Below are 23,319 nucleotides of genomic sequence, written 5' to 3' on the forward strand. Positions count from 1 at the left end.
AGAACAGGAAGATTGGCAACAGATGTTAACTCACAGCCACTGTTCCTCAACCCCAAAAAAAAAAGCTTCACTCTAATTCTCCAATGTCTGGCTTATTCTAGAAAGTCTTTTAATGGTTTCTTCCAACTTAAATTTTGTATTTCACATTTCTGTTTGATTATCTCTTAAAATCACACTTCTCTGGATTTAATTTTTCAGGTTCTTTGTCTTTATCCTTCATTCTTTCGTTTTCTTTTCTCAGGTCACCATTTTAATTTTAAAATACCGTGTTTTGTTCAGCAGAGGGCTCCCTTCCCATCCCTCTGGCAGCCGGGGCAGATACACTTGAAGCTTGCGCCTCTGTCTGGCGATAGGAAACACTAGATACTTCGACCTGTAAACAGTTCAGCCTCGCTGGGTGTGATCGCGCGAATCCTTCCCTCCTCAGCCCAGCGCACTCCTCCGCCCCCGCCCCCGGCCGCCGGGATCGCCAATCTCTTGGACGCCCTCCCAACGTTCCTGATGTCCTTTTACTCCCCGTAGCCCTTACTCGTTCTTCAAATCGTTCTGTAGGTAGGTATTACCAACCCTACTTTACAGCCGAGGAAACTGAGGCTTGGCGAGGTTCACTCAAGGTCGTGCCGTTTGTAAAGTTGACCCGAATCCGGCCAGTTCTGGCTTTCCAGTCCAGCCCAGCAGCCTCGCGTCCCTCCCTTCGACTGCAGTTTACACCAGATTTCCCGTTTTGTACGCGGTTCTTTTCCCCTTCAAATCCACAGGCAGAAAAATCGACTAGATCGTCCCAGGCTAAAAGGGCTGGGGAATCTGGGAGCCTGGGGAAGGCAGAATTTCCTCAGGCCCCAAGGGCTGAGGTGGGCTGACGCCCCGGGAGGAAGTCAGGTTCGAGATGGGGGTACCGAGGACGCGGAGGGGAGTGTGGCAAAAGGCAGCAAGTGCTCGGGGGGCCTGGGGCTCGCCGCTGGAACGCCGACTGCGGAGCGGGACTTCTGTCCACCGCCGGGTAACACACTTGGGAGGCCCGGGAGGGATCGGGCCGAGCCCGGGGACGCGGAGGTGCAGGGCGCCCCCTCGCGCTCCTGAGCGCGCCTCGAAGCTGGCGGGGGAAGCGCCCGCCGCCGCAGGTCCTGTCCGACCCCCACCTCCTTTTCGCTCCCCGCCCCTCTCCCCTCGCTCCCAACTCCTCCCCCACAGCCTCTCCCTCCCTCCCTCCCTCTGCTCCGTTCGCTCCTCTCCGCTCTTACCCGCGCGCCGGGTCGGGAGCTAGTTGGAGCGCGGGGGCTGCTGCCAGAGCCCAGCTCCGCGGAGCCGGGCGGGTCGGCCGCGCGTCCAGCGGCTGCGGGAGGAACCGAGCCTAGCGGGCGCGGGCCCGGGTCGGGACTGCACGGGAGCGCCGAGCCGAGGGCCGGGGGCCGCTGCTGCGCGACCGCCCCATTCCCAGACGCGTCGCTGGCCCTCCTGGTTTGCCGCCTCCGCTCCGTGCCGCCGAGAGCCGAGAGCCGCCGGGAACCGGGCACCTGCGCCCGCAGCCCGGAGGTGAGTCCCGGGCGCTTCCCCTGCGCGGCCCGGGGCTGCAAGTTGCAAACTTCTGCAACTCGGATGGGTAGAGGGGTGGGGGCCCGGCGGCGCTGGCAAGTTGGAACCAGGTGGGAGAGGCTGCAGGCGGGAGGAGAGAGGGTCCCCGGGCTTCCGCGCCGCCCGCTGCCACCCAGCTCGGGCGCCCTCGCGCTGCAGCGTTCCCGCCGCCCTCCACTCTGGGTCCGGGCTGCAAGGGGGTAGTCGCCGGCTGCGGCCGGAGCGTCTGGGCAGCAGCCGCGATGGGGACCCAGGCCCCGGGCCTAGAGGAGGGGAGGGCCGAATGAAAGGCAGGGAGAGCGCGGGGCCGGGGCGCGGAGACTGGCGCCTAGATGGGGGCTCAGAAAGGGCCGACGAGTAAACCCGGTGGAGGGAGAGTGCGCGCGGCGAGACGCGTGGGAACGCGTGGCCGGCCCGGAGTGCGAAACCTCTTGCTGGGGGACCTCCCCGCTCCGCCGCCCACCCGTTCTTCGCAGACCCCCTGCCCTGGCAGGGCCCTGCGGAGCCCAACTCTGCCCTGCCAGGCCCCCGACGCAGCGGCCCGGGAGCCCCGCGCTCCGCCTTGGCGGGTGGAGAGGGGTGCGGCGGCGGGAACCGGGGACGCGACCGGCGATTTCCTGATTTATTTTTCTCATGGTAATTTGTCTTTGTGGTTGGGGCTGCCCATTCACTTTCCGCTCACGTCGTGCCGGAGATCCAGCGCGGAGGGAGGGAGTGGGGGGCGCTCGGGCACGGGGAGGGATGGAGACAGGAGAGGGGATCCCGGACCCGAGGGGGGCGGGAGCCGAGGGGGAAGAGGGCTTAGGACCCGCCGAGGGAGAAGGCGAGGCTGAGGGGAGCGGGCCGAGCGGAGCCGCGGGCTGGCGGCGGAGGGAGGACGGAGCCGGCTCCTTCGCCTACCGCAAACTTTAAACAACGAGGAGAAGCCACCTGAGGCGCCCTTCTTCCCTCCTCCCCATCCCCCCGCCGCCGGGTCCTCGGGTCACTCCGCCCCGCCGCGCCAGGCGGGAGTGGGCCCCGAGTGTGCATGGGGAGGGGAAACCGCCGGACTCTGCCCCCACCCTGCGATCCCTTCCAGGCTCTCCGCGGTGGGGAGGCGAGCAGCCGGAGCGGGGAGGCCGCCCCCCTTCCCGGCCCTGTGGCTGAGCCAAGGGACCTGGGATTAGGGGTTGGAAGCTTGCCTGTGTCTAGACCCCACCGCGTTCCTACCTTCTCTGGCCCCCACCCGCATCTTTTTCCTTCGGCCCCTAGCGAATCCAATCTCCGCCCACATTTCACAGGCACCCCCTTCCTGCCCCACCCACCACTTCGGCCTCATTCTGCTCCTTAGGCAGCGGCGCCTTTCTCCAGCGCCCTCCAGGCCTCCTCATCCTCCCCACCCTCTCTGTTCCTCATCTTTTGGCCTATTCACTTCTATTCTTTCTCCTCACTTACTGCCCCCCCCCCCCCCCCGCAATTTCTTCTTGACGTTCAAAAGTGGCCTGTCACCTTTTCTGAACCGGAGTAGATGACCTTGAGAAGGAGCAGAGGGAGCTTGAGCTTTAGAACTGGACCGCACAACTGGGAAAAGGGGGGCAGATTAAGAAGCAGCTTGGAAAAAACTGCCAATACCCTGCCCCAAATCTAGATTCCCAACCGAGGAGGACCGGGGATAAAATATCAAAGAGAAAGAGGGAGTTTGCCCCTTGGTCACCCATAGGGCAGTGAGACTTTTGGGGAGACGCTCAGGAGGAAGGGCTGCCTCTGGCTGTGTGTGTGTGGTGGGGGCATCTCCTTTCTGCATATCAACAGCTACCACCACCAGTTTGGGAGAGGATGGCATGTGTTCCATCTCTTTTCTCTTTCCAGGGAGTCAATGCCAGAGACTTCCTCCTCCAGAGCTGACAACAGCCAGCCTTATCATCAGCGTGGGCATCAAACACTTTTTAAGCACCTACTGTGTGCAATACACCAAGCTAGGTGCTGGTAGACTCAAAGAGGCACAGCGCTGAGCCCACAACCAGAGAGGTTGCTCAATTCACCAGGTTGATCCTAAGACACTTGTGTGTCTGTTTGGGGAGGGAGAACATGAATGGGAAAATGCACAGGCAGTATGAGGCAGCCAGGACTGGGTGCCAAGTGGTGGCCTGGGGCTTAGGAGAGGACTGATTGAAGAAAGCTTGATGACTCAGGTGGGACTGAGAGCTGGGCTTGTTGCCTTGGCCCCCTCCCCACTAGCTGTCTGTATAGGGAGGGTGAGACAGGAGAAGGGAAGGCCAGGGAAGGGCTCCCTTTCCACTTCTCCTAGAGACTGACCAGAAAGGCAGAGAAGCCAAGAGGTCCAGCTTGGCGCTGTGGATTGCTACCTCCTAGTTTGGATTGGAGGAATTACAGAAGCTTTTCTGAATTGGGGTAGTCTTCCCAGCTTATCTGAAAGCCCCTCGGTTAGTTACTTCCTTTTGGGGCTCAAAGCTGGAAGAGGGCTTGGAGATTGTCCATGTCATGGGAGTCACAAACTCAAATGCCTACAGAGGGCAGGCAGGTAACAATGTGCTGATCAGGCAATTAGAGTGACCCGGCCTGGGGACAACTGGGTATTCAAAGTCAAACTGGCCAAACAAAATGGTCCAGACAAACCCAGTGTGCAGCCCTTGAGCGGTCTGACTCTCTAGACCTACAGATCAAGAAATTCAGTTTCCAGGAAGTGATCTCATCTCTTTGCGTGTACATGTTATCATGTCTCCCTGAACCTTGGGGATTGACTGGGACATTCCACAGTCTGGTCCTGCCTCTGACCTGCTGGACCCCCAGCTCACCCTCGCTCTCAGGACCCACTAGGATTCTTCTGTGAGATGATGAGTTTCTTGAGGTCAGGGAGCCATCTCGTCTTATACAAATCTGAGCACTTCACATCCATTGATACAAAGTTCCAGATGTACAGCCAGGACTGGGACTCAGGTCTCCTGCTGCCCTACCCCCACCCCCATCCCCCTCCAGGAACCCAGTGAGTGTAAACCAATGTTATTCTTTACAAAAAAGAAAAAAATCCAACCACGACTATTTGTTTCCCCTGATATAGTGAAACTTTATTCAGGGGTTGGATGAGAAAAGACTGGAAGCTCACATAGGATGTTTGAGGGTCCCAAGGAATATCCCGAAAGCACTGAGCCCTGAGTGTGGGTCTAAAAAGGGGAAGGGGAGCCCCAGCATGGGGGCAGAGGGATGACAGACATTTATGGAGGATCAGCCTGTCAAGGCTGAAGATTGGTGGATAGAGTGTGTGCACCTGGGATGAAGAAGCTGTTGGGTACATTTACTTTGAACACTGATCATTGCTCCTCTTTTTAATCTTGGTCATCCTCCTATATCTCATAGGGAAAGTCAACAAGATAGCAGCTCAGATCACTACCCTACAATCAACCAATTCACTACTTTTATTGAGGAATGAGGTGGTAGAATGGACACAGAGAGCAAAGGACAAGGTCGCTGATTAGAATTGCATGTTACCTTGTCTTATATCCTTAAAGGACCGGGGTTGAGCTCCTTTGTCCCACCACCCACACCTCCAGCAGCCAGATGTTCCCCATGGTCCTCAAGTATTGGCTTTGTTATTGGCTGGGTACATGGTAAATGAGACCAACAGTGGCAGTAAACTCCCTTGTTCATCATTTACTGGGCACCTACTGTGTGCCAGGCACAGTGCTAGAAGCTCGGGATACAATAGTAAACAAGACATTTCTCTGCTCTCCCTTGATGGAGGTGGATCAGCGTGACTAGGAGACCGCAAATACTAGCATTGCCTCGACTTCTGTGATGGGATTTATTGTGGAGGTTTTTTCCCTGTGTGTTTGTCTGGGTGACCTGACAGCTACGTGGATTGTCCAAAGGACTTGGGGTCCAGTGTTTGGGAGGGCTGAGAGGGCTAGGATTCTACCACCTTAGCTGTTCCGTCCGTTCCAAGTCCCCCTCCATGCCTCAGATTCCTCCCTCATCAAGTGGGGTTGAGCGCCCGCCTTGGACCTGTGGTGTGGACAGAGGCAAAGCCAGGCACCTGGCGATCTGGGGATGAAGACTGTTGGGAGAGAATATTGGTATTTATACTTCAGGGTCGGAACCCCAGTGGGTCCTGGAACCATCCTTTGCCTCATCCAGTCACCTTGATCACTAGCCTGTCTTCATCAATGGATGACTGTGTGTATGTTGGAAATAGTTACCTCTAATTAATGAGTTTTCTTCACATTCAGATCTTTGCATTTGAGTTTAGCCATCACTAAGTTGGTCTTAAATTTATGACAAAGCTTAACTAACTTGATCTTAAATGTATGACAAGAGATCAAAGCAAGTGTCTTGGCTAATTGAGTTTCACTGAATTGACCAAATTGAGCCATTCTTTTACAGCTTGTGTGGGCAACACCTGGCTTTCACTGGCATAGCACTATTCTTTTGTGCATCTCCTCTCTGAATTTGGTTTGATGACATCTGCTTTGGGTGAAGAGATGGCTCTCTGAAGGGTAGTCTGAAAGGGGATCTTTGTGTATGCCATTCTCTAGCTCAGATGGAGGAATCTCCTCCGATACTTTCTTTCTGAAGAAATCTCCCTTCTAACCTTCTGAAGAAATCTCCCTTATAACCAGTTTGAATGCTAGAAAGTGGCAGGGAAAAGTTCCAGCTGGGAACAGAGTTCTGAAGGGGAAGGGCTGGGTGGCCAAATGTTCTGTGGCTCTGCCACGTCACTGCCCATCCCTCTGCTTTAGTGTTTTGCTTTAGTGAGCCTGAAAGATGAAAACCCAACCTTGCAGAATGCCCTTTTCCAATTGGGTTTTTTTGTTTTTGCTAAGGAAGATTTACCCTGAGCTAACATCCACTGCCCATCTTCCTCTTTTTGTATGTGAGTTGCCACCACAGCATGGCCACTGACAGATGAGTGGTGTAGGTCCATGCCAGGGAACTGAACCCTGGGCCACTGAAGCAGAACGTGCCAAACTTAACCACTCAGCCACCAGGACTGACCCAGAATGCACTCTTTAATCCTGACATTAGTCAGGGGCTCACAAATGAAAAAGTACTACACTTGGTAGCTTCAGAGTGGAAAAAAAAAAGATGACTTCCTCTCCAATTTGTTGCTAGGCACAGTGGGGAAAGCCACAGGAGGGACCACTGGGATGGAGACTAAGTTTGGGAGAGTTTGACCTTGAGCAGTTTCCCAACAGTTGGGCTGCTTGTCCTCCTCCATTCTCTGACTTGGAACAGGAGGACAGGGATTCCGTTGGGCTTTCCCAGAGCAAAGGAAAGCTTTCAAGGCAATGCTGTGTGTGCTGAGTCCCACCAGGACACTGCCCTTGTTGATCTGCCTTTAATAAGGATGACTTAATCAGACTTGCACCTGGAACTCATTTGAATTTGAAGTCTTGTTGATTTTATCAGATTATCTTTGCATTTGAACCAAGGATGTCTCTGGCTGGTCTCTTCTGTGATAGGAAGGGTTGGTTCTGGAGGATGGCTGGTGACCATCTGTTCTGCCAGTCCCCCGAGGATCAAATTAGAGGAGATAGGTTTAAATTCCCAAAGGAGGAGACTGAGTTAGAAACAAGGGACGCTTTTCCACTTGGGCATGTGTGCCAAACCCAGATTCCCCATCTGTGAAAACAAAGGGGTCAGATAAACCCTAAGGCTTTTTCTGGCCCTTGAAGTAAGTGGTTTTGAATGGAAATTACAGTCACCTCTTAATTTCCGGGAGTGGTCCATTCCCATTTTTGTGGATTATTTATGAGGATGTTTGGTCTCACGCCAGTTGCTAGTTACCGTCCAGCCAGACTGTTGGTAACCCACCTGATTGCCAGTCACAGCATCTTCAGAGTGCATTCCCCTTTCAGCCTCTGCCTGAGCCAAACATCCTCTGGAAGGTAAATATGCTCTTGTTGAGGTGTAGGTGTGCGTATAAATATGCTCATACACATCCTTGTATAAACATAGATGCAGTGCCTTGCAAAGCTGTGGGTTATGGTTTCATTATGATAATCCAGCATTTTGGATTATCTGTAGCTCTGTTCTTCTGCCAAAGTTGACGTGAGGCTGCCTCCGAAAAATGTCAGGGAAATGGCTGGTGGGGTAGCAATTTAGGTCCATCCCTGCTTGCCAACCCCACTGGTCTACCTGAGCCAAAACTCCTTCCATATTACCCTCGTCATTGTCCTGAAGGACCCCAGGAGCCCACTGTAAGGAGTACAAAAGAGCTGCAGTCAGCTCTTAATTACTCAGGGATGGATGGATGCAGGGGTAAAGCACCTGACCCAGGCCTCTTCTTTCTCTTCTTTTGGTGCCTTGAGTAACTCTATACCTGTAGTGAGAAGCTGGGGGAGATCTTATCATTTAACACAAACTTTTGTTTCTAGCAGCCTGTTCCCTCTGCTCCTCTTCCCTCCAGGCACCTGGGAGAAACTAGGAGCCTTCTGAGAGGCCACATGCATCCAGAGCAGCCTGCCTTTAAGGTTCACACATTGCTCTGTTGGCCAGGGTGTGTTTCTGCCCAAAAGCAGGACAGGAGGAAAATACCACTAGCTCCAGCTTCTGCAGAGTCAGGTCCCTGTAGATTCCCCAGGATCCTGGTTTTCTTCCCTTTCTTGCTTTTTCTTGTCCTTGCAGTTTATGGAGTTAGCTGGTAACCAGGGTTCCATCGGGAGTCTAAGTGGGGAGCAGTGTCCTTGTGGCAAAAGGTCCCAAAGAGCCCAGGTCTAAGGAGCACTTGTGTGAACGTCCCCCAAAGCTGAGGGTCATTTTCCTGCATAGACCATGCGCCTTGGGGCCGCCTACTCCCTTTCAGCATCTCTCTAGCTTCCAGAATGAGTGTGTCTTCACATCCTGGACTCAGTCTAGAGAGCAAGCCTCAAGCGTCCTTTGTACACAGGTGACAGTAGCTTGGTCCAGCTCAACTAGTTCACTGGTTCCTATTAGAATTGCATGGAGAGCTTTGAAAAAATATAGACGACCAGCCTCATCCTCGACCTTAATTGTCAGAATCCCTGAGGGTGGAGCCTGGGCATTGGTATTTTTTTGAGCTTCTAATATATGCAGCCATGGTTGAGAGCCACTGACCTAAATCTTCTTTCCTAGACTCCACCTGGCCTCATGCCAGTGGCATACAGACTCTCTTAGCCCTCAGCTCTTCAAAACAGCCTGGTCCTTTCTGGTAGATACCAGCTATAGCTCCTGGCCTTCAGATCATAGCTACTGTTTGTGTTCCTGTGTTCTGAATTTAATGACTTTCTATTATTAGCTGATTGTGGGAGTTTCCTTCTAGTGTAGCTTCTTTGTGGTCATTTTTTCTTAAAAAAACATTTATAAAAGTAATACACATTCATTCAGCATTTTTGTATGCTTCCTTCTAGATATGTACGTAACTACTGTCTGTTCTTTTGTAACCAGCCTTTTTCATTTAATAACGTATTCTGATAACTTCCCTATGACTTAAGTATTCTTCTGAAATGGGCTTTTCAATGGCTGCCTGGTATTCCATCCTATGGATGTACCACGTTTATTTCCTGAATCCCCTGTGGATTGGACATCTAGGTCGTAAACCATTCTTTTACTATTATCAATAATGCTGCAGTGAACATCCTTGTATCTAAATCTCTGTGCCTATTGATGATTATTTCCTCAGAACAGATTTCTAGACATGGAATATTTATGCTTCTTTTTTTTTTTTTTCAGTTTGGTACCTGAGCTAACATCTGTTGCCAATCTTTTTTTTTTCCTTCTTCTTTTCCCCAAAGCCCACCAGTACGTAGTTGTATATTCTAATTGTAGGTTGTTCTGGCCCTGCTATGTGGGACACCACCTCAGCATGGCTTGATGAGTGGTGCTAGGTCCACGCCCAGCATCTGAACCAGCAAAACCCTGGGCAGCTGAAGTGGAGTGCATGTGCTTAACCACTTGGCCACAGGGCCAGACCCTATTTATGCTTCTTTTTAACGTGCACCATTTAGACAACTTTTGACTGACTTCCTATAGCAATTAAAAATTTTTATATTCAGAGCTGAGTAAACAAACTGTTTTTGCTGAACTCCTCTGAGGCCTCAGGCTGGCTGCTTCACCTTACTGGACCTGAAGGTCGGAATTCTCAACCTTGCCTTGTGCCCAGCCTCCACCTCCAGGTGGGTTTCACAAATTGCTGACTCGCTCCTTCAGGTGAGCTCCAGGTCTCTCCTGCCACTAATCTCCAGCATCTTTAGTTTCTTTCACCTTCTCAGCCTTTTCCTCTTCACACCTCCGGCCCCGGAACTATCAGCACTCAGTGCCTTCAAGCTATTGTGCCATTAAGAACAGCTATTAATTATTGAGCTGTTACTATGTACCAGACAGTCTGCTAGACTTTTCGTGTGCATTATCTCTTTTAATCCTCATGTGCCTTATGTGCATGCATTATTTTTGTCTTCACTTTCCACATGAGGAAACGGAAACCTTAGAGAGAAAACAGTTTCCCCCAGGTAGAGCTGCGATTTAAACCCAGACTTTCTGGCTTCAGAGTCTACACACTTAACCACTACATAGCCTCTTCTCCATCCTTGGCTGATGATGTCAACAAACTGTTCACAAGTGCTCCATCAGCATCCCTTGGGCATATGCTGTACCTGTCCCCGGAAGAAGACGGGCAGTTCTCACGTACGAATGGCGGGATGTAGGCATGCTGTTCATCGAGGCCTCCTTTTCCTCTTCACTTCCTTGAATCTGTCCTCACTCCCTTTCTCCAGGTACCCCATGCCAGAAAACATTTCTTTCCTCGTCACTGACCAGCTGCCAAGATCCCAGGATGCCTTGCAGCTGAGCAGGTCCAAGTTATGACATATCCCTATTACACTTTCCCCACCCAGTCGGAAGAATTTGGATGCTACTTTCCCAGGATGGATTATAAAGCTGTCAGGGAGGCATGCTATTGTAATGACGGGAGATAGGCGGCCTGACTTCTGTTGGATGTCAAATACTGTTTAAAGTGGAGGATTGGATACCTTTTTGCATTCTCACCTCTGTAACATTGTCGTTGCTCAGAAGGTAGAGAAATAGCAGCTGAAACTGTCCTTCTGATTTGATTCTGACCATGACCAAGAACCAGGTGGTGATCTGACAGTCCTCGGATGAAAGAGACCATGTAAGCCTGGCGTTAACAATGGCCAAGAAAAGAGATGCCGTACCTACAGACCTTCCCTAGGCGGTAGGAAGTCTGATTTGGGGAATTGTGATCATATGATTAGGGATTCCAAAAGGGAAGATGGTTTGTGGCAGGTGAGATTCTGAAAAATGAAGCTTTACATTTTTATCCGTGACTTGGATGAAACTGGAGTAAGTGAGCTTATCAAATTTGTTGATGACAAGGCTGTGATGGGCAGCTCCTATAAAAGACAGAATAAATATTCAAAATGATCTCAACAGACTGGAATGCTGGGTTTAAACCAACATGATGAAATTTAACAGGGGCAGATGGAAAGTCGCATTTAGATTGCAGAAATTAATTACTCAAGTTCATGAGGGGAGTGGAGGTGGGGGCAGACTTGATTTGGCTGCAGATCCTGAGAAAAAGATCTGAGGGGTTTAATTGTGTGCAGGCTTCATAGGAGCCAACAGGGTGACGGGGATTCTCAAAACAACACTATCTTAATGGCACTAAGGGAAGTGCAGGGTCTAGGTTGGGTTCTCCCTGGTCATTATATCCTCATTTCTGGACATAGATTTTAGGGGGAACCCTGACCAACTCAAATGTGCTCAGTGGAGGGCATCTAGCATCAGGCGGGGCTTGGGAAACCCAGCCACAAAAGGTGTGGCAAAAGCAGCATGTCTGTTTAGAGACGGAGAAAACCCGAGGGGTCATGGTGGCTGACTGCAGAAGCAGCAGGACTCCCTGTAGAAGAGAACACAGCCCATCAGCCCAGGAGAACCAGGGGACTCCAGAGTGAAAAGTGTAGGAAGCCGGACTTCTTAGAATGAACCTCTTCCCAGCCAGATGGGTTCTAGTGAAGCAGCACCAGCTCGCGATCCTGCTGCCAAGATGCTGTTGGGGGCCTCCTGCCCTGGAGACAGATGCTCAACCTCGCAGCCTACCTCTCTCTCTCTGCAGCTCGGAGTCTGGAGGACACCGCTTCCTTTCCTGATTGCTCAGAGCAGTGGTCCCCTGAGCATCAGCTTCAGCACCACCTGGGGACCTCCTAGGAATGCCACAATTCTTGGGCCAAACCCCAGACCTCTTAACACGGCAGCTCCTGGGGAGGGGCCCAGCAACATGTGCTTTAACCGCCCTGCAGGCTGTTCTGATGCTGCCCAGGTTTGAGACTGCTTTGGACCACACTAGGGTGTTCTTTCTGTTGCTGGGTGCTTGTGACACTTCCACAGTCCATACCTCTTTACTGGGGAAGCCGTGTAGAACGTTGGAAGGAGTTTGGGCTTGGGGACGAGACAGACTTGGGTTCAAACCCAGCTTGACTGGTTTTTGGTGGTGGGTTTTGTCTAAATTCCTTTCCCTCTCTGAGCCTCCTTTTCGTACTGTACAATGAGGCAGGACTAGTTTAAGGGAGGATTAAATGAAGTAGCTTAGCTCATGTGAATGCTCGCTGTCAGGATCCAGTCATCCGGGGAAGACTCTTCTTATGAGCATCAGAGTTGTCTTTCCTGCAGAAGCCTGTCTTCCTGTTGAGCTCACCTCGAGTCCGTCAAACAGAGTTTTGGGTGGAGCCTTCCCTGTATCCCCTCACAGCACCCACCAGCATGGTGCTCCCTCAAGTGAGGGGTCAGTTAACTCTTGGGCTTCCAGTTCCCCTTCTCCCTGGACAATGGAGAGCCAAGGCCACTCTCCTTCCCACTCCTATCCGAGACCCCTACCTTGTGAGCATGAGCAGGTTCCTCCTGGACCTGGGTCTTGCCAAACCTGATCTTTTGAGGTCTGTGAATCGAGACTCCCTGCCCTCAGCATGCAATGTCATCTGCTAAAGCCATCAATGAAAGGTCTTGGAGCCAAAAGATCTCAGAGTAGCCTCTAACTTTAAATGGGTAAGAAGCCTGAGTCACTGGTGTCAGCCAGGCAGGGAATTTGAGTGGGCCCTTCTTGGAGCAGGAAGATGCCCGGGTCACCTCAATAAGTCCCTACTGAGTGGTCAGCTGGTGAAGTCTTCAGCTTCTCAAAGATAGAGAGCTCATCTCCCCACAAGGTGGCCCATTTGATTTTTGGTCAACGATCTCTAATAGAAAGTTCTTCTCTTTCTCTGGAGGCTCTGTCTCTCTCTGTGGGCACCATCTCTTCCCCATGTGGCTGTTCCAGGCAAACCCAGTCCCTTCCAGGCCACAGCTTTTCAAACATTGGAGACCAATTGCCTTCCCCACTTCCATTAGTCCTCCTCTGACTTATCTCTTCATGGCTGAGCTCAGGATCCTGTCTCTGACATCCAGTATATCTGCTGTTGCTCCCAGCTTCAAATGCTTCCCATGTATTGATCCAAGGAATTGATAAGATGTTGAATGTGGCGGGATAGGTCAGAGCCCTACAGTGTGTACCTGGACACTTCCCTCCCAGGGGTCTGGATCCATTGGTAAGTACCCTTGGGTACGATTGTGCAACCAGCTACATATCCCATTTATTCTAGCACCTTCTAGCTCCCTTTCTCTAGCTTGTACGCAACAATTTCATGCAGAGCTTGTCAGACGTTTTCAAGATCAGCTATACAGGCAAACCCCATTTCCCTCATCTGCCATCCTGGTGATCCTGTCAATGGAGGAGATGCCTGACAGAACTTTATTACTGAACACACACTGTCTGCCCATGGTCTCAGCTGCCTTTCCTGAGTCCCCAACACCCTTTTCTTATGGTCTCTTCAGGAATTTTTCTCATGTGGCCCATTGAGATTTCTTCTCTGTGGTTTGCGAAAACCACCTCCGACCCCCTTTGGGAAGTGAGGGCTGTGTGGCCTGCCTGAGGCCTCCAGCCCCTCCAGAGCTTGCCAGGATGCTGTCAGGATTTCTGTGAGATCCCCACAGCTGGGCTGAGCCTCATTTGCACGTTCCCGTGCCCGGGGTGTGTGGCTGGGCCAAGTGGCTTGAACTGGGGCAGCTGGAGGCTGTGCAGTCCTTTCATCAGCCTCGGGCTGGGCCTCCTGTGCCGGGGCTCCTCTCACTCTTTCCTTCCCGTGGAATCCTACACCTCAATGGAGAAGATAGAAGCCAAGCTGGAGGGCCCGCCAGAGAAGTCCCCCAAATCTGCCGGCCAAGTTAGCCCCCTTTCTGCATCCTTTCCCACTCCAGCTCCTCTCTTTCCCAAACTTCTCTCAGTCCTAAAGTCTCTTCTTCTCTCCTTTCTATTCTTGCTCTTTGCATGGGGGAAAGCGTGTAAGTGAAGGTGAGGTGTGTGCCTCAGGGGCTGGACTGGCGCTGAGCGGGGGGAGCAGGAATTGGGGTAGATTAGGGGTAGGGAGGGGTGCTGAGGGCCTAAGATGCTTTACTGAGGAGTCTGGCTTGGAAGGCAGCCTGGAGCCATGCAGACCTGGGTTTGAATTCTGGCTCTGCCATAGTGACTTTGGGCTAATTATTTCTCCTTTCGGAGGCTCAGTTTTCTCATCTGTAAAATGGCCGTAACACCTACTTCAGATGGCGGTTGTAGGAATTGAATTAAATGAGTTCCTTTAGTAAAGCAGGTCACCTGGAAAGGTTCTTGGGACCTAAGGCCACCAAACAAACTAGTCCTTCTGCAGAGTGGGCAGAGTGCACTGAGAAGCTGAAGCCTGATGTGGGGGGAGAGGAAGGCCCATGTGGAGGGTGGGGAGAAGGAGGGCCACAGACTGGGCCCAGCACGTGGGGCTGAGGGCCAGGACTTCGGTGAGGCCATTGGAATGGAGAAGGAGTGAGTCTGAGAGAAATGGGGAAGGAAGAAACCCCAGTCTCTGAGCAATGTGTGGAGGAGGATGGACTATTATGAGGATTTCCTAGAGTTTGCTGAGAGTTTATGTTATGCCAGGCCATTTAAAAAGCTGTTTTGGGGGCTGGCCTGGTGGCATGGTTCACGCACTCGGCTCTGGTGGCGTGGGGTTCCTGGATTTGGATCCCTGACGCAGACCTACACACTTCTTGTCAAGCCATGCTGTGGAGGTGTCCCACATACAAAATAGAAGAAGACTGGCACAGATGTTAGCTCAGGGACAATCTTCCTTATCGAAATAAATTTAAAAATTGAAAAAAAAAATTAAGGGGCTGGCCGGGTAGTATAGTGGTTAAGTTTGCGCACTCTGCTTTGGCGGCCCAAGGTTTGCCAGTTCAGATCCTGGGCATGGACATATGCATGCTTATCAAGCCATGCTGTGGCAGGCATCCCACATATAAAATAGAGGAAGATGGGCTCAGATGTTAGCTCAGAGCCCATCTTCCTCAGCAAAAAGAGGAGAATTGGCAGCAGATATTAGCTTAGGGCTAATCCTCCTGAAAAAAAATTAAAAGCTGTTCTGTGGGACTGGTCCAGTGATATAGCAGTTAAGTTTGCATGTTCCACTTCGGTGGCCTGGGATTCGTGGGTTCAGATCCCAGGCGCAGACCTACACACCACTCATTAGGCCATGCTGTGGCAGCATCTCACATACAAACAATAGAGGAAGATTGGCGGGAAGATGTTAGCTCAGGGACAATCTTCCTCACCAAAAAAATAAAAAAGTCTGTTTTGTGACATGGACAAAGAACAGATTAGTGGTTACCACAGGAGAAGGAGGTTGGGGGTGGGCATAGGGGGTAAAGGGGCACATATGTATGGTGACTGACAAATAATACTGTACAACTAAAATTTCACAATATGATAAACCATATGACCCCAATAAAATACAAAAATTTTTTTTTAAAAAGCTGATTTGTGTATTTTAGCCCACAAAAGCCCTAAGAGTAGGTATGACTTTACTACCCTCATTTTACAGATGGGGTAAGTGAGACACAGAGATGTTAGGTAACTAATAAGCCAGTCCCAGGCTTCCAACTCAGGTGGGCCTGCTGCCTCCCAGCTCATTCTCTCCTCTGTCATTCCTCCCTTCTCTTCATCCATCACATGGCTTCTGTCCCTGGCTCCATCCTACTGGACCCTCACACCATCTCCTCCTCATTGTTGGGGGGTGGGGCTCAAGGCTCTGCCCTTCTGTAAGGACAATTCTCAGGGCACCTTCCATGAAACCCTAACTCACACCCATGTCAGTTCTACTCCCTCCATCCATCTGTAGAGAGAAGGATTTAAATTAGACTACAGGGAAAACTTCTCGAGTATGAACGGCAAGAGATATTAAAACAGCTGATTGGAGGCACCTCTGGCATGACTTAGCTGGCGATCTTGAGGGCTGGGGTAGAGGGGTGGAGGAGGACGCGGGGGAGGTAGTGTGGCTCCTGCATCCCGGACCTCTGAGACCCATGGCTCTGGATGCAGGATGAGCAGTGAGAGGTACCCCTCTTGGCAAGATGGCTGCCACTCCTAATTAACCCATGGCTTTAATTACACTTCACAGCCTGGTCCTGCTGGGAGAGGGGATTGCTCTGAGACTGTCGCACTGGGCTAAATGTCTGAAGCAGGTTCTACTTCAGGAACTCCTCTCCTTGAGAGGCAGGACTAGGGAGGAGGCCTGGGGCCTGGGTGGGATAGGGATGGTGGGGGGCATGCCTGTGACTGTCCCTGCCCTGGTCACCTGTCTGGGGAAAGCTCCCTGACTGAATTAAGCCTTCTGTGGGCGGTTTGGTGTTGTGGCCTCATCCTGGGGCTCTGATGGGGGGAAATGGGGAGAGGGCAGAAAGGAGCGCAGAGGAAGAAGGCGCAAGTAACCCTAGGGGCGGGTGAATGTCTCCAGCCCTGGGGATTAATTCCGGCGGGAGCTGCTTTGTGTTCTCAATTACCAACCACCATATGCGAGGACCTACCATGAGCCAGTCTGTCACTGTTCTCATGGAGGCCTATAAGGGAGAAATAAGTCCCCAGTTTACACATGAGGAAAAGACTTGAGAGCTTAAGAAACTTCTCTAACATTGCACAACTGTATAGAGGTGAGATGGAGGCAGGGTTTGAACCCAGGCCACGTGAACCTAAAGCGAGTGCTCTTTCCACCTGACAGTGGGCCTCTCCCAGTAGCTGGGTGCCTGCCTGCAGGCTCCTGTAGGTCATAGGTGCCAGACAGAACCAGGGAAACGCGTTTGGGAGTGGAGGGGTGGTTGGAAACTAGGAGTTCAAGCATTTGGGGTATGCATTGTTTTTCTGCTGGATGTTGTTCAGAAGTGCTGTCCCTGCTGGGAGCCCCAGGGTGGGGTGGGGGGTTCTCTGGGTCATTCTGTGTCCTGTGGAGGTAATGGGGAAGCTTTTTCTCTTTCTTCCTCTTCCTGGAGCCCTGTACTGGCTCCCAGGCTGTCCCTCTCCTGTGACCTTCCTGGGACAGCAGCCTCCAGCTGTCCTGAGCCCTCTAGTGACTGGTCCGAGGCGTGCACCTGTCAGGGGCCTGCGTCCTGGGCTCTCTTTCCGAACCTCCAGGATGGAAGCGTTAACCTTGAGTCACAGGCGGTGTGTGTGTGTATGCTGGGGTGGCAGGGATCAGTGCACGGAGGCTTGAGGCAGAGTCTGCTGCCCTACGGAGGCCCTACCTCCTGTCCCAGTATGAATTCAGATTTTCCTGTTCTTGGGCAAAAACTCCAGACTCCATCGTCCATCTACCCATATGCACAGGACATCTGGGTAAATCATCACCCAGGATGAGCCCCAGATGTCCCACAGTCCCCTATGTTGGATCTCCTACAACCCTGAGCTTGCTCGTGTGTGGCAAGGAGGCTGGACTGGGGCGACCATGTCTTAGATGCTCGATATGCCTGGCATTCTGCTGTCTAAACACATGCTCCCTAATCCCCAGGGACCATCCTAAGAGTTGTTCCCTCAGCTTATAAATGGGGAAACTGAGGCTCTGGAAGTGAACTACCTGGCCCCAGCTCACACTTTCCATCTCACTGGCTCTCTCTGTTCCCTTGAGACCTGACAAGTGAGGGCTTGCAGGGGATGGGGTTCTGCAGCTCCTGGGAGGGGCTCACTAAGCATCCCCTTCTGTGCGTTCAAGAATGGCCTTTGAGCCTGTCCACTTGAGGTAGGCTCCTGGACAGGCTGTCCATGTGAATGGTGCCCCTACCCCCATCTTTGAGGGAATCCCCCACCTCAGTGACAGAGCCCCATGGCTGCACAGCCCAGACGTTCAGCCTGAATCACATCCCATGTTTATCCTAGAGGTTTGGGGTGTTGAGGCTGGTGATAGATTTGGAGAGACTCGCATCTCCAAAGCACTGATAGAAGTTGAGTGCTACCCAACACAGCTCTCAGATGATTTTATCTGTTAAGGGGACCTGTTTCAGGTGGCCTGTGTGCATGGATGATCCATCGTTCCAGGCACCACAGAAACTGCTGTTTCTCCTGTTGGCTTGCTCTGATGGGACTGTGCCAAAATTCTGTCTGGTCCTAAATTCGAAACCTTGCAAAGAGTTTACATTGTGCGTGAAAATGTTTGCAATGAGCTGGAGGATCCCAAGGCTTGGAAGGACCTGGGATAATGTGAAGTGCAGGCAGAAGAAGCCAGGATGTAGAGGCTGCCGTGGTTCTGGGGTTTCAGCCGTGCCAGGCTGCGACTTTGGCTTCATGGCTGAGCTAGTCCTTGTTGAGTGATGATGGACGTGGGTGTAGGGAGGTCACAGTCATTCTCAGGGTTTGAAGAGACAGTCTTCTAGCGCTCTCATTATCTGGTGATAATATTTACATTTCAAAGCGAGCAGTGAGAAGCCGGGGATACCTGGCAGGGACGTTGAGATGGCAGGGACGTTGAGATGGGAGGAAATGGCAGTATCTCTGTCAGGACTCCCGCAGCGTCAGCACCACACTTGTGGGTCCACGTTCAGTAGGGAAGAGCCGGGGCAGGAAAGAGAGCTGGAGGCCGGCTGGTGGTGGTTCGGACTGGCCTGTGGTGTTGCCTACTCGGCCTCTGAGCTCTAGAAGCTCTCCCTGCAGTGCAACAGTAGTGCAACATGTGGATCTTCTTCCAGTTTACAGACTTGACCCCTTGACCTGCCCTCTTGACCTCTCCAGTTCCACCTCGGACTGACTGCATGTCCAGTAATGACAAATATTGACTTGAGCCCCCACCATGTGCCAGGACTGTGCTGGATGCTGGAGAAGTGGGGTGAATAACGCAGAGCTTCTGCCTTCCAGGAGCTAACAGTGGGAGAGGCGAGAAGCCAAGGCCACGGCAGTCCGCTGGGCTCTGGCCTTGCCCACACCCCTGCTGCCATGCCTGGGAACGAGGCTGGTCAGCCCACTGGCTCTTTATAGTCTCGGGTAATCCACCCTCACCTGCTCTGTGCTAAGTGATGATGATGATATTGACAAAACCCATTTTCTGTGGAGTGCTTACCTGCTGTGGAAGAATGCTCACACCCTGATTTTCTTCTCCCAGCGACCGCAGCTCCCCTTTACTGACTCCATGCCAGACACCATTCTGATTGCTTTATGTGCATTATCTCATTTAATTCTTACAATAACAAACAATTCTGAATTTTGTGCTGTTTTACCCATTTTAGAGATTTTACTTTTTTTTTTTTTTTTTTTTTTACCATTTTTTACCCATTTAGAGAAGGAATTCTCCAGAAAGAATGTATCCAAGGCCACACATCTACTAAGAGGCAGTTTCAAACCCTTGTTTCCAATTCCAAACTCGATGCTCTGTCTCATCACACTGCACATCCTGGGGGCCTCGGGGGTGTCAGGCCCTGAGGTCCTGGACTTGCCAAGGGCTGCTTGCCCCACACCCAGCACAGCGAGCCACCTTGGGTACTTGCTCCATTCCTCCAGGGCAAGCCCTGTCCTCTCCTCTCCAGACCTGTTTGGGGTTGGGCTGGAAGACACCCCCACCCAGAGTGCTCACCATCAGCAGCAGCGGCCTCTCCTTCCCTGGGCATTTAGCACCCTCAGCGGGGGTGCTGTCCTTTCTCGTCCTTCTGGCACACTGGGGTGTTTAAAAAGGAAAGAATAGAACTCAGAAGCAGTTTTAGAAAGAGAAGGACAGGTTCCTTCTGGGCTCCAGGTCAGCAAAAGCTCTTGGTCTTCTCCAGCTTGGTGGTCAAGGCTGCAGGGAAAGGAGTCTGAGCCGCACCCTTCTCACTCTGGGTTGTCCTGGCATTGGCTGGGGTGGCCGTTGCGGGAGGCTGTTACTGCCTGAATACCTGCTATGCCACGCTTTGGTGGGGAGGCACAAATCCCAGCTGGCAGCACTTCCCTGGGGCCCTGAACCCCTGTTTTCCTTTCTCGTGCCCATTTTGAACGGGGATGTATGGTTTAACAGTCCTCCTCCCTGGCAGCACGTTAGAATCACCTGGGGGGCTTTTAAAACTGCTGAAGCCCAGGTCCCAGCATCAAAGAGTGATTCCACTTGTCCAGGTGGGCCTGGGCGTCAGTGTGTCTTTAGGGCTCCGCAGGTGAATCTCAGGGACATCAGGGAGAGGCCCCCCCCGGGGCACCTCTTTGTGCCTTTGCCCTCAGTGCTTGGTGCTGCCGGTTGCTGCTTTAGTGCTTTGATGGTCTCTCTGCTGTGGGCTCCATCTCCCAGTGAAGGGAGAGCCGCTGTATCTTTGAGTCCCGTTGCCCAGCCCAGTGTCTGGCACCGAGGCCTCAGCCAGTGTGTGTTGAGTTGTTGATGAGAGAGCTAAAGTCATAAAACATCCTTGCTTCCCCCTCCCTTTCTCTTTCAAAGCATGGACCGGACATTTCTTAGAAAAAAGAGTCCTTGACTTTATATCTCGAGTGTGGGGTGAGGAGTGGGGTCCTGACCCCTACAGGATTTCACGGTCACTTGCTGAGTCTCAGTGGTTGGAAATAGAGCAGGGGACGCGGCAGGGTCCTATGTGAGGCAGCCAGGGAGCTGTATTCTCTCTCATTTTGTCTGTCTTTCTCACACAAACACACACGATATAACTGAACGGAGGAGGTAAATCGCTAAATATAGGTCTGGGATGAGGTGGAGCTGTGCTCTCTGTTTGTGCCTGATGTGTTCACAGGCCCCTCCGTCTTCCTGCAGGGGAAGGTTGGGTGATTGAAAGCTGTGGAGAAAACGCAGACCCCTCCCTTACCCATGGTCCCCTCTCCTCACAGACACCCCCACTGTGTCCTCTTCCCCTCAGAGAAGTGAGGAGATGGAAAAGAAAGTAGAAGTCCCTAAACTGCTCCCCACACTGAGAACCCCTCCCAGAGAGTGGAGAATAGATTGTGGGTGCCTCCACTGGAGTCTGGGTACAAACTCGCTTTCATCTCAGGCTGAAATGCTGCGCCTTGATATCCTGCCAGCCACTCTGTCCGTAAAGCAATGGCCCCTCCATGGGCCCACGTCTTCTGCGGCCTCATTGAAAGCAGGGTGGCACTGATGCAGTGGGCGGCACTGGGAAGCTCCGGTTTCTGCCCCGCAGTCCGTGCACATCAAACGCACACCTGCAGCAGGGGCAGGACGCGGCCCCGTGGTCTGTGTGCCCACCCGCCGCCTGGCAGCTGCAGGCCCCCCACTCCAGCTGCAGGCCTCAGCGCCTGCGCGGCTCCTGAACACGGGGCCCAGGGACACCGTGCCCCGTAGGTCTGCATCCCCCCACCGCTTGGATGGCCACGGCCCTCTCCTCCTGTCTCCTGATAGGCCCAGTTGGGCCCCTCTCCAAAAACCTGCGCCCAGCTGCCCAGTTGTCTCTGCTGCTTCGCTGTCCACCAGGTTTTCAAATGTGCCATCTCTACCTGTGGCCTCTGCACATCCCGTTCCCCAGGCCACCTTGGTCTTCTACATTCTGGTTGCCACACTCACTTTTCTGGAGCATCTTTCTTTGAGGTCTTCTAGTGACTAAGGCCAGTGGCCACTTCTCAGTGGTTAGTTCCCTGGGATCCCCACATTTGACACCATCAACAACCTCTTCTCAAAACGCTGTCCATCTTCCTCCAGACTGGCCTGCGTACCTTGTCCTTCTCTTGCTCTGCTCTCCCTGGTCTGTCCTCCCCTCCCGTTCTGATCCCACCCACGTCAGGGCCAGGACAAACTGCCTGAGGTCAGTGGTCCCTTCTGCTGGGCCCCGAGCCTCAAATAATCCTTCAACACTGTGGCCTACTGTGTGCCTACAGGTGCTGGAGGGTCTTCTAGAACTCGGGGCAGGGAAAGAACTGACGAGAAGCCTTGGCCCCATGGAGTTTGTGTTCTAAGCAGGGGAGACAGGAAGTCATATAGTGTGGGAGAAGGTAACAAACATGCGATAGGATATTGTTTGAACTATTAGCACGACAACAGTTGGAACACATCCCAAAGCAGAGAGAATGATCCGTGAATTCCCGTGTATCCCTTTTTCGCTTCAACAGTTATCAATATTTTGCCCATCTGGTTTCATCTATCCTCCCCCCAGCTTTTGTTTATCTTGGCATATTTTTAAATAAATCCCAGACATAGTAGGATTTTGTCTGTAGATACTTCAGTATGCATCTCGACCGATTAAGACGTATTTATATTGTACACCAAACGCCGTGCCGTTGTTGCACTAACAAAGTGAGCAATAATTCTTCTGGGACTCTTCAACTCTGCTGTGTGTGACAGTCTTGCCTCACCAGGTCTTGGCAGACCCTTGAGGACAGGGACCATGGTCTTAAAAAATAGCATCCAAAGCTTAGAAACAAGGCACCAGGATGATTGCATGGCCTGGTAACCTCATGCTGTGGCCTTAGAGGTCCACCCAAAAGTTATTTCGTTCTCTGGGGGGGTGTACTTTGCTTGACTTTCAATTTATTATTGGTTAGGGGCCAGACTTTATGAAATTAGATGTTAACATTTAGATGGATAAGGTAACACAAATCTTTCCCAGCAAAGATGCAAATGATTTCTGTCCGGTAGAATACATAACTCCAAAAGTTATGGTTTTCCTGCCCTGTGGGACGTTCTCCAGTTTTGTCTCTACTTAAACTCATTTCTGCATGCCCTTCCTGACTGATTATATAAACCCCTGTTCTTCAGATTCTCTCAGAGCTGGTTTTACCATCCCTCGTTAATGAGTTAAATATATCAGTCCATTTTGAAAACTATACTTTGACCGTGGCCTATACGTTTTCTGTATCTTTCCTTAGTCTAGTCTGCTGCCTGGCACTGACTAGAAGTTTGTAGAATTGGATTTGTCTTTGACTTGGAGTCTTATTGTAAAGGGAAGAATCAAGGTTTCAGGTTGAAAGGTGCTTAGCAGATGTCGTGGAGCCCTGGAGTGAAGGCAGAGGTGGCTGAAGCAGGTCCCCTGATGAGTGAGGGGAGGGTCAGGGTCTGTGTCTGTGGGGCCATCTAGAGAGCCCTTGTCCACGCTGCTCCTGGGAGCAAGGCCCTGCCCCAACCCTAACACTGAATGGGGAGGAAGGAGGGGGCAAGAGCAAGATATTCATGTGTGTGTGTGCATACGCACACGTGTGCCTGCACAAGTGTGTGCATGTGGGCGAGCCAGGGATGTGCCCAAGAGGGTATGCTGGCTCACTGTTTGCCTCTGTGTTCTGAGGGCAAGGGTAATATTGTGCAGTGTTCTTTTATGTCTAAAAATTACCACCCTCTGAGTCTTCATGCTTTTCTGGGTGAGGAGTTCTCCTTTAAATCTTATCCCAATTATCCCATTACGGTTTAGGGGTTTAGGCGTGGGGATGCGAAGGGAGGCGGGAATAGCTGAAAATGCAGCTGGGATTACAGTGGGAGGGCCGGTGTGTGATGAGAAGCA

At 52.0% G+C, this 23,319-nt stretch overlaps 1 protein-coding gene across 3 annotated transcripts in view; it reads left to right on the forward strand.

Moving 5' to 3' along the window:
• The first annotated feature begins 351 nt into the window (after window positions 1-351).
• Window positions 352-23,319, forward strand: part of SEMA5B (semaphorin 5B) — a 116,569-nt gene continuing 93,601 nt past the window's right edge. Inside the window, exon 1 of one of the 3 annotated variants that reach the window (XM_070582615.1) lies at window positions 352-552. The gene's annotated coding sequence lies outside the window, so the exon portion shown is untranslated. Of the gene's footprint in view, window positions 553-1,220; window positions 1,534-23,319 lie in introns of those variants that run through there. The other 2 variants (XM_070582617.1, XM_070582614.1) reach the window with 2 other exon arrangements.

Source organism: Equus przewalskii, chromosome 18, assembly GCF_037783145.1.
Source record: "Equus przewalskii isolate Varuska chromosome 18, EquPr2, whole genome shotgun sequence".
Lineage (NCBI taxonomy): Eukaryota > Metazoa > Chordata > Mammalia > Perissodactyla > Equidae > Equus > Equus przewalskii.